Below are 16,169 nucleotides of genomic sequence, written 5' to 3' on the forward strand. Positions count from 1 at the left end.
GGAATCCTTGTTGTTTGACACACTGTTGTTTGATAAGTGATTTCACGAGCAGGGGGGCGGGGGCTCAAAAATGTTACCTTGATACTATTAGTTTACGGGGTCGTACGGTTACGACCCTCACTGGTGGTCCGACAGAAGACTGGTTGCTCACATCCGGTCCAACTCGGACGCCACCACGGACAATCACAAACCCTCATCACAGAATTAAAGATCGACGCGATAGTCCAGAGGGTGATGGGTATGCAGTCTAATACCCTATGGGGATGGGAGGGGGGAGGGAAACGGGGAATGACACAGTCTCAGATCAAGCCTCTGTCAGTTAGAGGCACACACAATGCTACTTCCAATATGGCAATTTCGTATAATGGGCTCCACGACGTTGCGAAGAAACCCCACGGACGCACTGATGTCACACAGACATGACAAACCAAATGACACGCAGGGTAACCTCAAAATTGGCACGCTCAATGTTAAGGGCCTTAATTCCCCCACCAAAAGGTCACTCGTGCTGAGAGAATTCAAGAGGGCTGAACTAGACATTCTTTTCTTACAAGAAACTCGATATAGCAGAGGGGAGGAGAGGAAGATTCTCTACGCTAAGCTAGGATCGGAACATTGGGGCTCTGGACCGCTGAAGAAGGCAGGAGTTGGCGTGCTAATCAACAGAAAAATCCAATTTGAACTCTTAAAGTCGTGGATGGACGTCAGTGGTAGAGCAATAGCCCTGGTGGGCAGCATACAGGGCACGGTTGTTACCCTTGTGGCAATATACGCCCCCAATACAGGCCAAGATAGATTCCTCCAGAGGATAATACCCAAAATCATGTGCGAAGCAGAAAGCGAAGTAATTATTGGAGGTGATCTAAACATGTGGATGGACCTGGAACAAGATAGACAATCAGGCCGCCTCACTACATCTCCACTCCCTGGTCCCAGATGCCCACTAGCTGCAGACATGATGACTGCCTACAACCTCACCGATGCATGGAGACATGCCAACCCCAACCGTACTGGCTTTACCTTTTTCTCAGCACCACATGCAACCTTCTCCAGAATAGACTATGTGTACCTGACCACAGACCTCATCACGGCGATGACTGAAGCTGTCATAAACCCGATCTCCTGGTCGGACCATGATATGGTCACGGTCACTCTCGACCAAATGGCCCTGCCCCGAAGATGCTCCAAATGGCGCTGTAATGAAACCCTCTTTAAGGATCCCACCTTTCGTGAGGAACTGGAACAGGACATTACCCGATACTTTGAGATCAACAATACAGGGGAAACTTCTATGAACACAGTTTGGGAGGCAGGCAAGGCAACCTGGAGAGGACTACTTATCCGAGAAGGAGCAGCCAAAAAAAGAGAGAGACAACTAATTGAGAACAAGATCCGGAATGAAATCACACAACTGGACCACATGGCACAAACGGCAGATCAGGATAGACCACAAAAGATTAGAGAGGCCAACGATAAGAGAGAGGAACTAAGACAACTAGAGGCGGGAAGCGTAGCGCGTAAACTACAGCACCTGAAGCAGAAGCATTATGAACATGGGGACAAAGCGGGCGCCCTCCTCGCCGCAAGACTACGAGGCCAACGCCAAGAGAGGTGGGTCCCCACGATTCAAACAGAAAAGAACTCTGACGAGCCAACTTCTCCCAATGTCCCGGAAGCTTTTGCCGAATTTTACGAAAAATTATATTCAGCGCGCCCCCCCTTGCACACGGAAGCCATAAATGAATACCTAGAGCGAGCACCCTTGCCCACCCTCCCAACGGACAGCGCACTCACACTGGAAGCCCCCATAACAGGAGAGGAAATTGAAGAAGCTATCAAAAGGCTCCCAACAGGGAAAGCCCCCGGAAACGATGGATACACGGCAGGGTTCTATAAAACTTTTAAAGATGCCCTTCTCCCATTCATGGTTCTCCTATTCAACAACATCCTAAACTCCGGAGAGGCACCCGACTCCTTCTCCGAGGCGCTGATAACAGTCATCCCCAAGGAGGGTAAGGACCCGAAACTGTGCGCCTCCTACCGCCCTATATCCCTATTAAACATTGACGCCAAAATCTACACGAGAATCCTGGCTGCAAGACTGGAATCATACATGCCGGCAATAATCCACAATGACCAGGTAGGCTTCATTTTAGGCAGACAAGGAGCAGACTCCACCCGGAAAACCCTACACTTAATCCATGAGGCCCAAACGTCACAGAACAATCCAACGCTGCTCTCAATTGATGCCGAGAAGGCATTCGATAGAGTAGACTGGCACTTCCTCGAGGCCACATTGCAAAAGATAGGCATAGGCCCCACACTCCGACGAGGAATTAAGGCAATCTATAAGTCTTCAAGAGCATCGGTCTCGGCGAACGCCCAATTTTCCCGATGGTTCCCCCTCAACAGGGGTACAAGACAAGGTTGCCCCCTATCGGCGATACTGTTCGCACTGTCCTTGGAACCTCTCGCCGTGATGCTACGAGCTGACCCCACAGTGGAGGGAATCCGGGTGAATGATAAAGAATATAAACTAGCCTTATATGCGGACGACATTCTGCTCCACCTGTCGAACCCAACGTCTTCCGTTCCGAGAGCGATCCAGCTAATAGAGGAGTACGACGCGCTCTCAGGATTTAAAATCAACAAATCCAAATCTACTCTTTTTCCACTCCATGAACCATCGGCGGAACACCGGAACACCCTGGCGCAACTCGGGCTGATCGTCGGAGGCCCGACATTAAGATACTTGGGAATCAACTTGACACGACACCTCGACGGCCTCTACGAAGCCAACTTTCCTCACCTCCTCGAGGCTCTCAAGGCCGATCTTAAGAAATGGAAATCGCTAACGATATCCTGGATGGGACGCCTGAATGCGATCAAAATGGTGTCCCTCCCACGGTTTCTCTACCCCTTTCAGGTCCTGCCTATCACAATTCCGGATCACTTTTTCAAGCAAGTCAAAAAAGCCATCCTACACTTCTTGTGGAACGGAAAGAAACCCAGAATCTCCTATGAGGTCCTAATACTACCAAAAGAGCTAGGCGGGGTTGGCTTACCGGACATAGAACGCTATTATCAGGCCACACAGCTCAGGATCTTAATCCCACATCTCCGAGAAAGGAAAGACCTCCAATGGGTCCACCTACACAACAACGTTCTATACAACGTGACTCTGGCAGAGTGGTTGTGGGTCCCCAGATCGAAGCTATCGAGGAAACTGCGCAGCCACCCAATACTGAGCACGCTGTGGAACATATGGAGGAAGGGAAGAGCAATGTCAGGAGTTACCACGTGGCCTTCACCACTAAGCCATCTTTGGTCCCCTGGAATCAGAGAGGAAATCCCGGAACATGCCAGATACCAATCTTGGTTTGATGCCGGCCTTGAGAGGGTCGGACAGCTGTGGAGAAAGGGGAAATTCATTTCGATAACGGAACTCGAGGAGGCCCTCCAAATCCGCCCGATACCAGTTTTCCTGTATCTACGTCTGAAAGGCGTCATATCCAGAAAAGAATGGAAGGAAACCACGCAGAGAGAACTAACACCCTTTGAGGCGATCCTAGACACAACTACTACCTCCAAATGCCTCATAGCGAGGATGTACAGAGCCCTAATTACCAAAGACAATGCACCCAACCATCGTCTAAAAGCAAAATGGGAACGAGACTTTGCTAGAGAGTTCGACCAGCAAGCCTGGAATAAAATATGTGAAACACCATCCAAAATATCAATTGCGGCCCAATATAAACTGCACGCCATAAAATTACTACATAGATGGCAATACGACCCACAAAGACTGTCCAAAATGTTCCAGGCCTCCAGCCCGCGATGCTGGCGACAATGTGGGATGAACGCCGATTATTGGCACATGTGGTGGGCCTGCCCCAAGGTCCGCATCTACTGGCAGGAGGTCCTGGGATGGATCAAACAGCTGGAAGGCATAGATGGAGAACTGTCGCCCCTCCTGATCCTGTTTAGCCTCGAAGAAGAAGAGGACGAAATGACAAGAGTGAAAGGTCTGATATCCCCCCTCTTGCTTGCGGCAAGAGCTGCCCTTGTGATAAAATGGAAAGCTCCCCGCCTACCCAATAAGAGGGACTGGATACAGATCGCTAAAAACATTTACACTATGGAGAAAATAACAGCAATATTACATAACAGGGCTGTGCGACAGGAAGAACTCTGGTTCGATTTCATAACAAAATACATCTCGAGCCCGACCATGGAAAACTCAACTCAGCAGGGAAACTCCTCCCGATCCATGCTACCAACCACTGAAAGACCCCATGCTGACAACCCTTGCGTGTCATAAACCACACAGGAGAACAATGATCGTTGGATGCTCCAAGAAGCGCGTCACGTAGCCCACTACGACTTAGAATGCCAATGCCCTGAAGGAAGCGGACATGAGACATGGGGATAGGGAGAGGGGTGGGAAGGGGGGAGGGGAGGGGGGTTTTTCTTTTCTCTTCTTTATTCTCTTTTTCTTTCTTTTTTCTGCCTTCTCCTGGAATATGGAACGTTAATGTTGATAACTGTTGTTAAGATGGACATGGAGTTTCTACTGAAGTAGTTTGCTATGCACAATGTATATCCACCTGTATGTTCATATTCATTGTTAAAAACAATAAAAGCCAAATTTAAAAAAAAAAAAAAAGTACTATTTTCCTTTCTTTAACCTATGCAGCTCCATGGGGGATTATGAAAAGAATTATGAATGTTCATGAGGATAATTCATGTTTAGCAGTTCATCCTGACAAATGAATGTTGATAACTAAGATGAACATTGAATGCCAATCAATCTGTTAAGGAATCTACATTTAATAATTGTAACACAAAAAGTTCAGACTATTACCAAAGAATTTTACATCAGACGTGTCATTTCATGTACATAGAAAAAGCAAATAATTAGAGACAAAAGAAAAAATTGCAGAGCAATTTGCCCGATCATCAATAAAATAAATATTGGAGAGCAAGATCTGTTACTTGTCATTTGTGTTCATTCACTCAGAAACGTAGATAAGAAGATCTATGCAAGCATTTTCACCAGTCGCCTGGCCCAGATCCTACCGCAATTGATCCATACTGACCAGGTGAGTTATGTAAGAGGCAGACAGGGGGCAGACAATGTCCGCAAAATGCATGACCTTATTGCTGCCATTGACAAAAGAGAAGATTGCCACACGTTGATGTCTGTAGATGCCAAAAAGTCAATTGACAGAGTAGAATGGCCTTTCTGCACAGGTTATGAGGTGGTGGGGGGGTTCTGGGTCAACATTGGGTTGGGGTGCATTGGTGTTATACAAGAACACTAGGGCTAACGTTTTAATTAATGGCGTCGCTTCGGAATCCTTTAACCTAACGCGAGGCACCCGACAGGCCTGTCCTTTGTCGCCCATCTTGTATGCCTTGGTGGTAACCGCTCTATCAGAATAAATCCTCAGATACATGGGGTAAAAAGAGGAGGAGTACAATTTGGCGTTATTCGCTGATGATATTTTCGCCTACATCTCCCAACCATTGGAGTCAGTTCTACACTGGGGGAATATGGGACACTGTCAGGATTTCGAGCAAATGTGAAAAAAAAAACTGTGGCGTTACTGCTCCGGACGATCTCAGCCCTCCCAATGAATTTGGTTAATGAATGGGATTTCAGCAACAGGCAGAAGATTTGAAATACCTAGGGGGTAGTGATTTGGCAAATCTGTTGAATGCAAATTATATTGCCTTGTGGAAGAACATTAAATCAGACTTGGAGAGATGGTCCAAAATGCCGTTATTCTGGACAGTTAGTTTCACCTGAATTAAGATGAACATACTTCCCAGATTCTTATTTCACTTTCAGAATCTCCCAGTGATTGTCCCGGATGTATTCCAGGCAGAGGTAAAGCGATCCCTTCTAGCATATTTGTGGGCAGACTCGAAGCCTTGTATCTTGCATGCAACCTTAATCACGCCGAAGTATAGCGGGGGCATGGGTTTTCCTGATCGCTTTGAATACTACAGAGCTTCCCAATTTCGCATCCTTGCATACCATTTGTGGGAAAACGTAGAGAAACAATGGGTCGGCCTGGAAAATGAGTTATTCACACCTGTAACCTTGGGCGAATGGTTGTGGGTTCCATATTGGAAGGTGCCGCATAGGATCCGTGAACACCCGGCCTTAGAGGTACTATGGTCCCTTTGGCGCCCAGTGAGAACTATACACAGCGTCATATCCTGGCCATCTCCTCTCAGTACCATAAGGGGTCAGTTGATAGTACGCCACTTCCAGCCTCTATATGAGGGAGGTTTAGTGAGATCAGGGCAAATGTGGAAGGTAGGTTCTTTTATGACAAAGAAGGAATTAGAAGCAGCATAGCAGGGCACTGTAATAGCTCCTCTCCACTATCTGCAGCTGAAAAGTGTACTGCGAGATCCATGTTGGGGGAGGGGTGGACTCTTTGTTGGCCACTCACAGTGTTTGAGTGTGCTTTGAGTGAGTGTTGGGGCACAAGAGGTTTGATAGCTTGACTATTTAGTGCATTGCTCTCTAGGGGCCACCTGATGAAACCAAGCTAAGCGGGAGTAAGAGCTAGTGCTGCAAAGCCAGATAGACACTTGGACAATAATATATAGAGCGGTATGGAATAAATCTGTATCCATGCAGTATAAGATGCATAATGGATGGCTGTTGATGAGACAGCATCCGACACTGCAACGACTATCAAAAATGTTCCTGGGGGTTGCACCGTACTGTTGGAGGGGTGTGGGGAGTGTGAGTGATTATTGGCACCAGTGGTGGTGCTGTGTAAGTGTGCAGATATACTGGAAGGAGACCCTGGGTTGGATACAGGCCATCAATGTTATTCATAGGCAACTATCCCCATTATTGCTCTTGTTTGGGATAGAGGCTGATGCTGAGGGAGCATACACCATTCTTTCCCATATGCCCAGAAATGTGTTGTTGGCAGCAAGAGTGTGTCTAACTGTTAAATGGAAAAGCAGCACGCTACCAACGAGGAGAGAGTGGCTCATGAAAGCGCACACCAATTACCAAATGGACAGTATGACGGGAGCCCTTTTGGAATCCCACTCCCACATTTACATGGTTTGGCTTCCCTTTTTAGAATACTATGCTGAGCACAAGGCGGCGCAAAGCCAAGTGGAGCAAAGGTAAATGAGAGGGTACCCAAAGAGTGTACTAAAAGTAGTATGAGATGCTTACCTTTCGGTCTCAGGAGGGGAGGCATGCAGAGACAAAGTATCAAAATAGATCATGAAGATGACTTCCTTGTAATGATCGAATAAGTGTTGGATTGTGTTAATATTGAGAACATTGAGGAGCGTGTCCTCGGTTCTTACCAGTTGTGTGGGGAGGGTAGGGGGGAGAGTTGTTGAAGAAAATATGTGAGGCTACCGATGCAGAACGATGCCCACCAGATTGGCAATAGTCAATCCGAATGGTTAAGAGACATTTCTCTGATGAAAGTTTCTTTTCATGGGTACTACATGTAGGGGAGGGTACAATGAGAGGTTTGATTCATAGTTATATATTGAAGTGTTATAATCCATTGACTTTGTGATGGGAACTAGTGAATGGTGGCATTTGTTTAATATTTGTGAAACCAATAAAATACTGTTTAGAAAAAAAAGAGGAGACAAGGAAGCACTTGAAAAGGAACCATTTTGACTATCTGTTGATGTTTCTTTTGTTTTAGCGCAGTTCATTATTAGTTTACATCATTTTTGCCAGGCCTTGAGATTAGTGCCGTACCATGCCTTTTTACACATTAAAATCTTGCAAATACGACACCTTTTTATGTTTCTATGCTTTAAATGTACACACCATTTGAGAGCAGAGTTCACTGCAAAGTGCTCATGACTTTACAGAAACCAAACCACCTGCTTTAATTATCTGCACGGGTGAAACTGCATGCAATGGAGGAGCGGTTCAGACATTTTGCTCTGAGCTGTCCCAGCACACAGTAAAATGAGAAATTGTATTTCTCTGTTCAACCGATGCTGTGTTTTGTGTCTGGAGAGGGGCATTTTGCATGCATAGTTTGGTAATAAGATAGACTAGTTACAATTTAGAAGTATCCTCTTAACGAACACATGCTTTTTCAGTGATTGTTTGCTTCCATTGCATAAAAGTTCCTGTGTTGTGCGTGTTTATCATAAGTTGCATATATGTGGTGTGTTCAGCACATTAATGTGTAGGAGAACATTTTTCACAAATGTAATTGTGTTTGAAGCCAGACATATTTCCTATTAAACGTTTTTTGTTATGTTATATTCATTTTTAAGCTAAGTAATGTTCTGGTTGCTTGTTCCATACTATTTATACTTTTGCTGAGGCAAATAATTTTTTCACTTAAGGTTTAATTTTCTTTAAACCTTACTCTCCACCTTGAAACCTTATCTGGTGTATGGGTTAGTGCGTCTAGTTTCGAGTTTACACATCCATTAAACCTCAACGTGGAGTCTGTGTGGTAAATGGCACCATAAATGGTCAGCGGCAGCAAGGCCCTTGTTCAAGGGGCGAGTGATTGACATTAGACCAATAACAAGGGTCACAACCTGTTTCACATCTTCAAGACCTCACTTAAAACATTCAAAACCTGACTCTCAATCCAGTGCAAGCGCTATTACAAGACAACTATGAAATGGTTGCATTTACAAATGAAATGGGATCTCAGCAGAGCTCGTCTGTAATTGTAATCAAGATAAGTATTTCATTTTGTATGTAGCGCTTTATGCACTTTTTCTCCATCTTCTAAGCACTGTGATTATTATTAGATCAGTTGATGGTTTATTATCTTATGGAGGATGTAAGGATAACTCAGACAAGCGAACATTTGACCATGAGACAAGAAGTAGATTTCGAAGGAATTGTGTCCTCCGACGTATTCCTCATCTTAGATATCTCCTTCCAGCTCTGCTGGCCTCGGAAATTTTTTTCTCTCTAGAGGGCGCTGCGCGTCGACGTCCTCCGAGTCGATGTCCCTCGACAGCCGCCGTATCGACGTCGACATCATCCTGCCTATAAAGGCCGCGCGCAGCGTCCGTTGCTCAGTTCCATTTTTCCGCGCTTACTCAGTGCCTCGGAATACCGTTGCTCAGTTCTTGTCAGATTAATCCTATTTACCTCGAGTCATTCGATCCGTACTCGATGGCTTCCTCGTCGGAACCGACAACTCCTCGATCCGGCTTCAAAAAATGCCGAGATTGTGGGAAAAAGATGTCGCTGACTGACCCTCACAGAGTTTGTCTGTGGTGTTTGGGAGCTGAACACCATTGTTCGGAATGCGAGGACTGTATGTCCATGACAGCTAAGGCCCTGAAGGAGCGTAGGGGGAAGCTGGAGAAAGGTAAGACTTTTAAAGCTTCTTCTTCGTCGACGAAGTCGAGACACTCGTCTCCTCGTCACCATTCGTGCTCCAGGTCTCAGACTGGGTCTCATCACTCCTCGAGATCGAAGCACTCGAAGAGGAGACGTCGAAGATCCCCTTCTCCGTCTTCCTCTTCCTCTGTTTCGCCTAAAAGAATCCCTTGCCCCACGAAACATAGTTCCCGGGCTGAATGGGAGGAATTCCGCAAAAATATGAGCGTCTTCGAGAAAGCGGCCTCGACCCCCTCGAAGACTGCCGAGAGCGATGCTCTGGTCGAAAGACCCGAAGGTCAAAAACGCAGCGAGTCGCAGTACCCGGCGAAGGAAACCTCTACAGCGCGTCTCGAACCCTTCAGTAGGACTATGACCTCCAAACCTTTCTCGAAGGTTCCGTCGACGAGGGTTCAGTTGACGCCGAGGTCGATGTCTTCGACGCCGTTGTCAAAGGGACCTTCGACACACGGGTCTGTCGACTCGACGCCAGCTTCAACACCGGCATCGACGCCAAGAAAAGTCACGGTCATGACACACCCAGTGACTATCCCCAGGTCCTCGACGTCGATGGCTTCGAGATTGTCGAGTAGAATTACAATTCTGTCGAGGTCTTCGAAGCCTCCGCCTTTGTTTTTGACGCCACGCTCGAAGCCTTCGGCGTCGACGACATCGACGTTTTCGAGGCCGATATTGACAAGTTCGCCACCCTCTGCCTTGGAAATGGGATTTACTCCCTTTATGAGTTCAGAACAATTGAGAACTATGTCCTCAATTTTGGAAGAGGGTGAATTGTCTGAACAGGAAGACACATTTGAGTTGCAGGGACCTGTAACCCCAATTAGAGAGGAATTTTCCTCTGAAGAACGCAGTTTAAAGTATCTTCATGATTCCTTACATGAGGCAAGTGGGTTAGACACTTCCCCTGAGGTGCTAGGCCAGACTCGGGGGAGCATGCTGAAACCCCCTATAGAGCCTTAATGGCCAGGATCACAGAGTTCATGGGGTGGTCTGCACCTTCACAATCTTTCCAACAAGAAGACCTCACGGATATTCTTGACAAAGGCCCACAGGAGGATCCTGTGGTGCCTTTTCATAAAGCTCTTCAGAGGAAGATCATGACAAACTGGGAAAACCCAGATGTCGTACCAGGAGTAAATAAAAAACTGTCTACAAAGTACAGGGTATCTTCTACAGACCCGGAGTTTTTGTCTAAACACCCATCCCCAGAAAGTCTGGTGGTACAGGCAGCATCCTCTACCGATGTCGAGACGGCTTATCCTACCGTTCCACAGGACAGGGACGATAAAAAATATGATGCTATGGCAAGGAAAGTCTTTTCAGCATGTAGCATGGCGTTAAAATCTGTTAATGCTACTTGCACCCTTGCTAGGTTCAGCCATACACTTTGGGAGTGTGCTTCTACAGCGGCTGACTGCATCCCGGAGGGAGAAGAAAGGGATGCGTTCCTGAATATTATACAGGACGGTAAAGACGCTATGTGCGAATCCCTCCAGACGGGCATTGATTCGGCTGACAGTATCAGCAGAGCAATGGCGGCAAGTACATCAACCAGGAGATTCGCTTGGTTGAGAAAGTCTGGTTTTGCCCCAGATGTGCAAGCCAGGCTCTTGAACATGCCATTCGATGGCTCTTCTTTGTTCGGGAAAAAGGCGGATGACAGTTTAGAGAAACTGCAAACTTCAAAAGCAGCAGCAAAATCCCTATGAGCTGCAATCCGTCAGACTCCCTTTCGTCCCACAGGAACCTCTGCGAGGGACAAGTCCTTTCGCTTCTACTCCGCATTCGGAAGAGGTAGAGGACGAACCGCTCAGAGGGGACAAAGAAGAACTACCCGAGGTGGACGGGGTAGATATTCAAAAGCCACAGCAACAGCAGGTGCCTCTTTACCATCGGCATCTGCATCAGCCGCCCCAAAACCACTCTGAAGACTTCCCTCACAGGACACCTGTAGGAGGCAGGTTGACTCAACATCTGGCGGAATGGCAGGCTATCACGTCAGATGCTTGGGCATTGGAAACAGTTGCCCAAGGTTACTGCCTGCCTTTCCTATGTATACCTCAGAGTCATCCACCGGGGATCAGCTCTCAGAAAGCTCCAGATCCGCTCCTCTTGCAGGAAATTTTGGACCTGCTAGAGAAAGGTGCCATAGAACCGGTACCTGTAGCGGAGAGGAACAAGGGCTGGTACTCCCCTTACTTTCTCATTCCAAAGAAAGACGGAGGACTGAGACCCATCTTGGACTTGCGAGAATTGAACAAATTCCTCAGAAAAGACAAATTCAAGATGGTCACTCTTTCTCAGATCCTCCAGGCCCTTCAGTTCCAGGACTGGTTGGTATCTCTGGACCTTCAGGACGCTTATTTCCATGTGCCTATCCATCTCAAACACAGGAAATACCTGAGGTTCGCAATTGGCAACTCTCACTATCAATTTCGAGTGCTGCCATTTGGGCTGACCTCCGCCCGGAGGGTCTTCACCAAGTTAATGTCGGTAGTGGCTGCAAGTCTAAGGAGGGAAGGGATTCACGTCTACCCCTACCTGGACGATTGGTTGATCACTGCTGTTTCTTCGGAACAAGCTCAGATCCAGCTAAATCATGTGTGCCACTTCCTTCACAGACTGGGCTTCTCCCTCAATTTAAAGAAGTCACAAATGATACCATGGCAGAGACTCCAGTTCATGGGAGCGATCCTGGACACTTCCCTGGGAAAAGCCTCGCCACCAGAGGTGAGGGCTCAAGATATTCTACAGATGGTTACCAAGTTCCAACATGCCCAACGTCTCCCAGCCTTCGACTTTTTGAGGTTGCTAGGCCTCATGGCATCCTGCATTTTCCTAGTGCCAGAGGCTCGCTTGAGAATGAGATCCCTCCAGTGGGCACTGAGGACTCAGTGGTCACAATTCTCAGGGAGAATGACAGATCTTCTTCAGGTTCCCGGCAGGGTGGCTCGAGACCTTCAGTGGTGGGCCTGTCAGGAGAACATTCTGAAAGGAGAACAGTTTTGGCAACCCTGGCCGGAGATAACAGTAGTCACGGATACCTCACTCCCGGGGTGGGGAGCCCACGCCAACGACTTGACCATCAGCGGTCGTTGGTCTCCATCGGAGTCCAGACTACATATCAACCTGTTAGAGCTGAGAGCCATCAGACTTGCTCTGAAGGCGTTCCTGCCAGCTGTACAAGGGAAGAACGTCCTGATAATGACGGACAACACGGTGGCCGTGCATTACCTCAACAAAAGAGGAGGCGTAGGATCACTACCCCTGTGCAGAGAGGCGATGCAGCTCTGGTTTTGGGCAATCCAAGAAGGAATCTCTCTATCGGCAGTTCACCTAGCCGGAGAGAAGAACTTGACAGCGGACGCTCTGAGCAGGCAGAACAGTCTCCCACGAGTGGGAGCTAGCTCAGGAAGTCCTTCAAGAGATCTTCGCCCTTTGGGGAACCCCTCAGGTAGATCTGTTCGCCACCAGCCTAAACAGGAAATGCGACCTGTTCTGCTCAAGGGAATTTCCCCCGAGAGGAGCTCTGGGAGACGCGTTCATAGTGGACTGGGAGTTTCCGCTTCTGTACGCGTTCCCACCGATCCCTGTCATTCCTCAAATGATCAGGAGGTTGAGAAGATTCCGGGGAACCATGATCCTAATTGCCCCGGATTGGGCCAGGAGAACATGGTACCCGGACCTTCTAGACTTGTCAATCTGCCCTCCAATTCGACTTCCACTCAGAGAGAACCTACTCTCACAGAAGGGAGGTCAGGTTCTCCATCCAGACATCAAAACCCTCAACCTTCACGCTTGGCTTCTGAAAGGCTGAGGTACAAGGATTGGGACCTCCCTGATGATGTTATGGAGGTGTTGCTTTCGGCAAGGAGGCCACCAACAAAGTCTTTATACCGCTGCCGTTGGAACAGATTTTGCAGCTGGTGTAGAGAACAGAATATCGACCCTTTTTCATGTGGTACACCAATGGTTTTGTCCTTCCTACTATATTTGGCAAATTCAGGCCTTCAAGTTGGCACCATTAAGGGTTATCTCGCAGCGCTATCCATCTTTAAGCGTACTGCGGAAGAACCATCCTATTTCAAATTACCCTTGGTAATACAGTTTCTAAAGGGGTTAACCAATGTTTATCCCCCAAGACCATTCCAAGTTCCCCTATGGGATTTAAACTTAGTACTAACTTTCCTGATGGGCACACCTTTCGAACCTCTCCATTCTTGTTCGTTAAGATTCCTTACCCTTAAAACTGTTTTATTAATAGCACTTACATCTGCTAGAAGGGTGAGCGAATTACAAGCTCTTTCTTGTAAACCCCCTCACACAATATTTCACAAAGACAAAGTTGTCCTGCAAGTGAAGCCTAATTTCCTCCCAAAGGTGGTTTCTGAATTCCATATCACTCAGAAGATTACCCTACCATCTTTCTATCCTCCTCCTCACCCGGGGAAAGAGGAAGAGAGGTTACACAGGCTAGACCCTAGGAGGGCTTTAAGTTTTTCATCAGTAGACTAGCCAGGATAAGACAGGCAGACCAGCTGTTTGTAGGTTACGCAGGTCACAAGCTGGGGTTACCAATAACTAAGCAGACCATTTCCAGATGGATCATTCTAGCCATTCTGGAATGTTATAAACTGGCAGGGAAAGAGCCCCCTCAAAACCTTAGGGCTCATTCGACCAGAGGTATTGCAGCTTCATCGGCCCTCAAAAGAGGCGTGCCGGTAAAAGACATCTGTGCGGCCGCTACATGGTCGTCTGTCCATACCTTTACACGTTTTTACAATTTGGATTCCTCCTCCAGTCAAGAGACTAGGTTTGGAAGGGCTGTACTGCATTCTATTCATCAATAGAAGACAGCGTGAAGTCAGTACTCCCTCCTCCGATAATAGAATACTGCTATGGGAGCCTATCTAAGATGAGGAATACGTCGGAGGACACACTGCCTTCGAAGAACAAGTTACTTCTTACCTTGTAACGTTCTTTCGACGGGATGTTCCTCCGACATATTCCTCATCGACCCTCCCATCCATCCCTGCAGTTCTACTTCCCTTGTTGTTGCAGCTTACGCTCCTTCAGGGTGATTAGTTTAGTCCAGAAAGTATTATTGTGGGCTACAAATCGGAACTGAGCAACGGACGCTGCGCGCGGCCTTTATAGGCAGGATGACAACGTCGATACGGCGGCTGTCGAGGGACATCGACTCGGAGGATGTCGACGCGCAGCGCCCTCTAGAGAGAGAAATTTTTCCGAGGCCAGCAGAGCTGGAAGGAGATATCTAAAATAAGGAATACGTCGGAGGAACATCCCGTCGAAAGAATGTTACAAGGTAAGAAGTAACTTGTTCTTTAGCATCGAGAACTTTCATCTCTGTTCTATCGTATCACAACACTGGCATACCATTAAGCACTACTAGTTCCAGTAATCAACAGACAATTCTTCTATCAAACCTCAACACACATAATACAAGTCATGCTTTCTTTACTGTGTAGCTGTCTTAAAAATGTAAATATAAAGAAGATATCAAATGTGCAGACGTTTGTAGAGGAATAATTAGTCCTATTGAGTGACTCGTCCTGCTGTAATATTAACCTCCCTTTCTGCAAAATTCTTTAGGAAGTGGACCAGCATTAGAGTAGCTGGGAAATGGTACACAGGTTATGTTTTAAGGTGGAATTCCTGCTAATTATGGTTTAGTAAATTCTTACTATGTGGAATTTTTCTGATTCGGGATGCAGAGTTAGTCCTTGCATTTGAATTAGTCACGATCAATGCTATATTAGTTCCATCTGTGAGGCACTTGCACTTGAGGAGCAATTAACTGTTTCTGTTCTACTGCTGTTATGCTATTGCTATTGTATGTGAGGAGCACTTGTATCACTTACCCCCTGCTGGGCAAGGTCTTTGGAGGGCAATTTAGACTAAGGCCAATGCTTTTCCCATTCTATGAGTGTGAAGCTTGCATTTCTGATGCCTTCATTTACCTGTTTAGCGTGGAAGTGCTTGCAGTGCGCCATCCCAGTCAGTTTCTTCTCTATGCGAGTGGAACATCAACTGCTAGGGCCAATTTCTCTGTGGCAATCTTCTACTGTTGAGACCCATATGTTCCTGTTAAATTCAAGGAAAGAATGCTATACCATGGTCCCTGGTATACTTTCTCTATAGTATGAGGGGAGTGTGCAGTCCTGAAGCCTGTGTGGCACCTGGTATATAGACCCATTTCTTATCTGTTCCCTGTGTAGGGATCTTCTACCCTTGCTTAACTTGCACAGATCCACTCCGCCTTTTATACATGTTGTCAGCTTGCATTGTTGTTGCCCATATTCACCTTTTCTGTTTGTGGAAGGAAAGTCTGATTGGCTCCTGCTCAAGATAACCATTTCTTTGTGAGGGAAGCTTCAAAAAGGTTTATTCTGCTGTAGTATCTATTTTTTTGGATGCAGGAAAATCTCACATTGTTAGTGCTCATCTGGTCCATTTGTGAGAGGGCGTTTGTTCTACTGCACACTGTGTTTTATCTGTTTGAGAGGAATCCACTTTTCTGTCATGATGTGGAATGCTGCCGCATAATGGTTTCTGTACAGTTTTAACTTTTTGGATGCGTTGTCTGGATTTTCATATACTTTTGTGGAGGACAAAACTCATTTTTACTACTTTGAAATAACATTTACTCTCAAAGTTAAAAAATAGGGAGTACTATCCTCAATCATATCTGCAGCACTGATTTTTTACCATGTTGATTTTCAAACCCCTGCAAAATAAGCACCCATCAATTTTG

The 16,169-nt window shown here is 46.7% G+C and overlaps 1 protein-coding gene across 3 annotated transcripts in view; it reads left to right on the forward strand.

The window, feature by feature from the left end:
* CSNK1G3 (casein kinase 1 gamma 3) overlaps nucleotides 1-16,169 on the forward strand; it is a 1,399,476-nt gene that overhangs the window by 668,707 nt on the left and 714,600 nt on the right. The window lies entirely within an intron of this gene.

This window comes from Ambystoma mexicanum, chromosome 6p (assembly GCF_040938575.1).
Source record: "Ambystoma mexicanum isolate Mex_15411 chromosome 6p, UKY_AmexF1_1, whole genome shotgun sequence".
NCBI classification, from domain to species: domain Eukaryota; kingdom Metazoa; phylum Chordata; class Amphibia; order Caudata; family Ambystomatidae; genus Ambystoma; species Ambystoma mexicanum.